Below are 6,000 nucleotides of genomic sequence, written 5' to 3' on the forward strand. Positions count from 1 at the left end.
AGATAGTTTCATTAATAAAATTCACATTTTTATCATTCAATCACACAGAGTGTTCCTATTTTAAATGACATACTCGATATTATATTCTTTATAATGGAAGATATTTAAAATATCTTCATTTCCATGTTAACATTCTCAATACACATGTTATTCTGTAGATATAAATTCCCATGTTATTCTGTAAATGCTCATTTTTACATATTTTTGTACAATAGGCTCGTTTTCGTCAAAGTAGCCGTTGCATTTAATTGTTTGTAACTGCGATTTAAAGATTCAAGCAAAAAGTGGCGTTCTTAAATTTACTTAATAACCGTTAGGTTAAGATATTGAAAATACTTATACGGAATGAAATATAATTTAAATATGTTCCAGAATACGTCATCTAATATAGGGTATGCATTTTAAAATAAACGTATTATTCAATTTCACATGTAGGCCAAAATCAACTAAAATAAACAACACTCTGTGTGACTACATGATAACACTGAACATTTCATTAATGACAGTATCTTGTCTAAGTATATTGCCGATGTTGGTGATGTGTTGTAAATAAACACGACATAGGTACTTATGTAGTTGTAATTTTTAAAGCTTACAAATTAGGAAATCTTTAAATATTTAAAAAATGAAGGGAGATAGGTATAGGAAACCCTAATAAGAATTGAAAGCTAAGTAAATTTTCTACTCGATAGACTAGTAAGATACAGGGTGTTCCATTTAAAATAAGTAAGTTATTACAGCTTGAATTTGTTAATAGAACAATCTTATATTTTGAGCGCCCTGTAAAAAGATAGGTATAGGAAACCCTAGTACAAATTGAAAGCTAAGTAAATATTCTACGCAATAGACTAGTAAGATATAGGGTGTTCCATTTAAAATAAGTAAGTTATTACAGCTTGAATTTGTTAAAAGAACAATCTCATATTTTGACCACCCTGTAAGAAATTTTGTTGCAATAAGCATCTGTTTAAGTATGCTAAATAGTCCTTTATTAAGATCCAAGAAAGAATTTGTTACTGCTTCTTAGATTGGTAGATATTTATTTTTTTCTAAAACCTTACATTTTTATAAAAATCGAAATAAATCAAAACACCCTATATTTAGGTATAGGGAACCCTTATGAAAGTATAGCTTATTTTTTAAAGTCAATTCAATAATGTCATCAGATATAGGGCATTCCATAAGAAAAAATATAACTTTGATATACCACTTTTTTGGAACACCCTGTATAATTCACATTATTTTTAGGTTGTAGTATTAAAGGCCCTGTATATTTTTGTGAAGAAATTTTTTTAAAATATCAAATGGTTTTCCGTACAGAGACCAAGGCGAATAAGATGAACCACCCTGTATATACAGGGTGTCCCGAAAAGATTGGTCATAAATTATACCTCAGATTCTGGGGTCAAAAATAGGTTGATTGAACCTCACTTACCTATATAAAATAGTGCACACAAAAAAGGTTACAGCCCTTTGAAGTTACAAAATGAATATCGATTTTTTTTCATATATCGAAAACTCTCAGAGATTTTTTATTGAAAATAGACATGAGGCATTTTTATGACAGCAACATCTTAAAAAAAATTAAAGTGGTTTTGTTCCCTTAAACCCCCAAACTTTTGTGTACGTTCCAATTAAATTATTATTGTGGCACCATTAATTAAACAAAATATTTTTAAAACTTTTTTACCTTGTAGTACTTTTTCGATAAGCCAGTGTTTATCGAGATATTTTGAATATTTTTCGAATCCACCACATAATTCTATATGGTTAAGTACGATTATAGAGACCTGTTAATAATCTGAAAATTTAATTATAATTTACATTTTTGGGTACATTTTGAAAAAGAAGCTACATCTCGGTAAAAGGTGACTTATGAAAAAAAAAGAATAAGAGGCAAAAGTTTTAAAAACACTGTGTTTAACTAATGATACCACAAAAATAGTTTAATTGGAACGTACACAAACATTTGGGGGGTTTAAAGGAAAAAACCCCCATAAAATTTTTACGTAAATATATTGAAAAAGAAGCCGCATCTCGATAAAAACTAGCTTATCGAAAAAATACTAGGAGGCAAAAAAGTTTTAAAAACGTTGTGTTTAACTAATGGTACCACAATAATGAACTAGTTGGAACGTACACAAATTTTGGGGGGGTTTAAGGGAACAAAATCCCCATAAATTTTTTATGGGGTGGACAAATTTCACTTTAGTTTTGTTTTAAGATGTTCCTGCCATAAGAATAATGCATGTTCATTTTCAATAAAAAATCTCTAATAGTCTTCGATATATTGAAAAAAATCGATTTTCATTTTGTAATTTCAAAGGGCTGTAACTTTTCTTATAAGCATATTTGTACTAAGGTAGGTTAGATTCAATCGAACTATTTTTGACCCCAGAATGTGTGGTATAATTTATGACCAATCTTTTCGGGACACCCTGTATATAGGGTGAGGCAGATAACTGGCCTATTAGAAATATCTCGAGAACTAAAAGCAACAGGATCATGAAAATTGGAATAAAGGGGTTTTGAGGGATGATCTATTAAATGAAAATATTTTCATCTCTTTGCAACTTCAGGTTATACGGGAAGTTGCTTATAACTTAGTTTTTTAAATGGGACACCCTGTATATTTTTACATTTTTGGATTCTGCTCAATATCTTCTTTCTTAAAATTTGAGATTTTGTAATATTATACAGGGTATTTTAAAAGATATTTACGTTTTTTTATTAATTTCGTAGCAATATTCACACCCTGTAGAATTGTAATAGTTTGACATTAAAAATTCTGCTTACATTCAAGTGATTTTTAATATAGTCTATTATTGTTAAGAATCATTAGTATAGCTAATTTTGAAATTTTAGTATACAGTGTTGGTCGAAACTCAAAATGAATATTTTCTGAGTTTTCTTAAATATAACACCCTGTATTTTAGTATTGTAATAAAATGATATTTCATAGTACTTTTTTATTTTATAAGTATTCCCTATACCTAACTGCTTTAATTTGTGAGTTATTGGTGATTCAAGGTAAACATTAATTGCAACAAAAAATACGTAAAACTTTAATAGGTTGGCCGTGAAAATATTCAATCACAAATAATTTTTCAGAAATAAGTACATATTAATCCAGACTGATCCTTAAAATTACCAATAATGGTTTAGCTATCAAAATACCTACGTAGTTAAGATTGTTGGTGCGACTAACAATTAAGCACAAATTAAAGCAGTTAGGTATAGGGAATGCTTAAGAAATAAAAAAGTACCATAAAATATCATTTCATTACAATACTAAAATACAGGGTGTTCCATTTAAGAAAACTCAGAAAATACTCATTCCGAGTTTCGACCAACCCTGTATACTAAAATTAAAAATTTAGCTATACTAATGATTCTTAACAATAGTTGACTATATTAAAAATCATCTGAACGTAAGTAGAGTTTTAGTTGTCAAACTACTACAATTCTACAGGGTGTGAATATTGCTACGAAATGAATAAAAAAAATACCCTGTATAACATTACAAATCCTCATATTTTAAGAAAGAAGACATCGAAGAGAATCCAAAAATGTAAAAATATACAGGGTGTCCCATTAAAAAAAACGAAGTTATAAGCAACGAAGTTATAAGAGATGAAAATATTTTCATTAAATAGATCATCCTTCAAAACCCCTGTATTCCAATTTTCATGATTCTATTGCCTTTAGTTCTCGAGATATTTCTAATAGGCCAGTTATCTGCCTCACCCTGTATATAGCGTGTGTCAGCCAAATGGAATAAATTCAATAGTTCAAATACTAATTGTTTATTTGAAAAATACTTAAGCCTGTCGATGAGTAATTCACATGGAAATGTTTTTCATACAATAATCATGCATACAGGGTGTCCCAATTTAGAGATATGACTTCATCGTTGATTTTCTTAAATGGCAACACTATCATTTTGATAGCTATTTTGATAGGGTGTGTAAAGTTATACATAACTAAAAAATATCAAATTTTTATTCCTTACCGTTTACAAGATATTAAAAAATAACAAAGTTATGTTTTAATTTGGAATAAATTCAATAGTTCAAATATTAATTGTTTTTTTGAAAAATGATTAGACCTGTCGATTAGTATTTCAGTAGTGAGTATTTGTATGTGCAAATTGGTGGAGCGGTCAATAAACGAGGGTGAATATTAATTAGGTAAGAGGGTGAATATTAATTAGGTAACGCCAACACCATTGGATTGGAATATTAATTAGGTGAACATCCGCTAGCGAGGGTGCATATTAATTAGGTAAGAGGGTGAATATTAAGTAGGTAACACCAACACTATTTGAGGAAAGGGAGGGGGGACATATGATATTATACTAGCAAAATGAGCAGGGTCAACGACCTGACCATCTGGTAGTCTACTGACATCCTAAAATAGGGAGGGGGAATATATGAGATTTTGTATGCAAAATGAGCAGGTCATCGACCTGGCGCATCTGGTGTATCTAGACAACATCGAAAAGTAGAGGTAGTGGAAAGAGTAGGGGGAGGGGTATTGTGTATAAGAACCCGAGACGTGCAGACATGGATCAGAATTCCACAATGAGTGCTACATATCGAAACGTAGTCCTGGGTGAACGCCGGTTTTACCTGAACCCATCGAACTCAAAATTTGTTTCTGTTTGCCTAGCACATGAATTAAATTTTGAACCGGTAGTTGTTATCAGTGGTAACAAACAAGATCGCGTTTTGTTTAGTGAACCCGAGTGGTTAAACTTTTTATCACATAAAAGTGTAATTGACAGTTTTATGGCAGGGAATCCACAACAATCGATTAATGATGGTAAAGTACAACTAGAGTTCATGCATCTGCCCCACATGTCAGTTGTGAAAGTTACCAATGGTGAGTCACAGATAATTTTGGGTGCCAATTCCATTGTATCGCTGTGGACAACACTTCCAATAGTTAACTACCTTTTGGAAACTTTGAAAAAGGAAAACTTTATCAGCTCGTTAAAAATACTAAAGACGGGAGTTGATTCAAATAATCCTATTGAATCTGGGATGCAAATAATGGAACCAATAAAGAATATAAATAAAACAACTTATGGTATGGCGCTAGAGTTAATTCATAGATACCCAGAGCTACTCTATGATCAAATTTAATGAAAATGTTCGTATTCACTACATTGAATCAACTTGTTCCTGCAGAACAAGGTACTGGGAGTTTGTGGCTGCTGACAGAGTAAGATTTCAAAGTAGAATAAAAGAACTTGCTAAAATTATTAATCCTGTATTAGATGTAAGCCATAGAAATAAATATTTATATAAAAATTGAATATATTAATTTACCACACCCCTTCCACTACAGAAATAAATTATTTTATATGTAGGAGCACATCTTTTAAAAACTAATAGTCACCATGTGTCTAGAAGACGAGTCAGACAAACTGAATAGTTTTTATGGAAGGTTATCCACATTTAAAAACTGGAGGGAGTTGGTTCCTTCGATTGAGTTAGCAGCATATGGATTTTACTATCTACAAAAAGAAGATATTGTAAGGTGCTTTTGGTGTCATGTAGAAATTTATCATTGGTTGTCTACTGATGATGTGTATAAAGAACACATCAAATTTAGTCCAAACTGTAGTTTTGCACAAATAATTCACTCCAAATTTCCGAAATACCAGATCACTAAAGAAATCCAAACCGAAAACAATCAACCAAATGGAAAAATTAATTTATATGTAAATGTGCTTTTTAGTGTGGTACATTTTGTGTTTTTGCTATTAAGTATCTACGTAAGTAGAAAAAATATGATCCAATATGTAGATATAAACAAAAACTATGTGTATGTTGAATTATTTACGCAAGTGAAATAAAAATATTTTTTTTGTAAAAAGTTTTTTATTTTAATATTATAATACATTATTTTTATTAATCCATGAATTATGAGTAGAATCCATCCCTAACCATTTCACAAACACCTTGTTACCCTTTCTTTTCAATACCTTCTCGA

Source organism: Diabrotica virgifera, chromosome 10 (assembly GCF_917563875.1).
Source record: "Diabrotica virgifera virgifera chromosome 10, PGI_DIABVI_V3a".
In the NCBI taxonomy this organism is placed as follows: Eukaryota; Metazoa; Arthropoda; class Insecta; order Coleoptera; family Chrysomelidae; genus Diabrotica; species Diabrotica virgifera.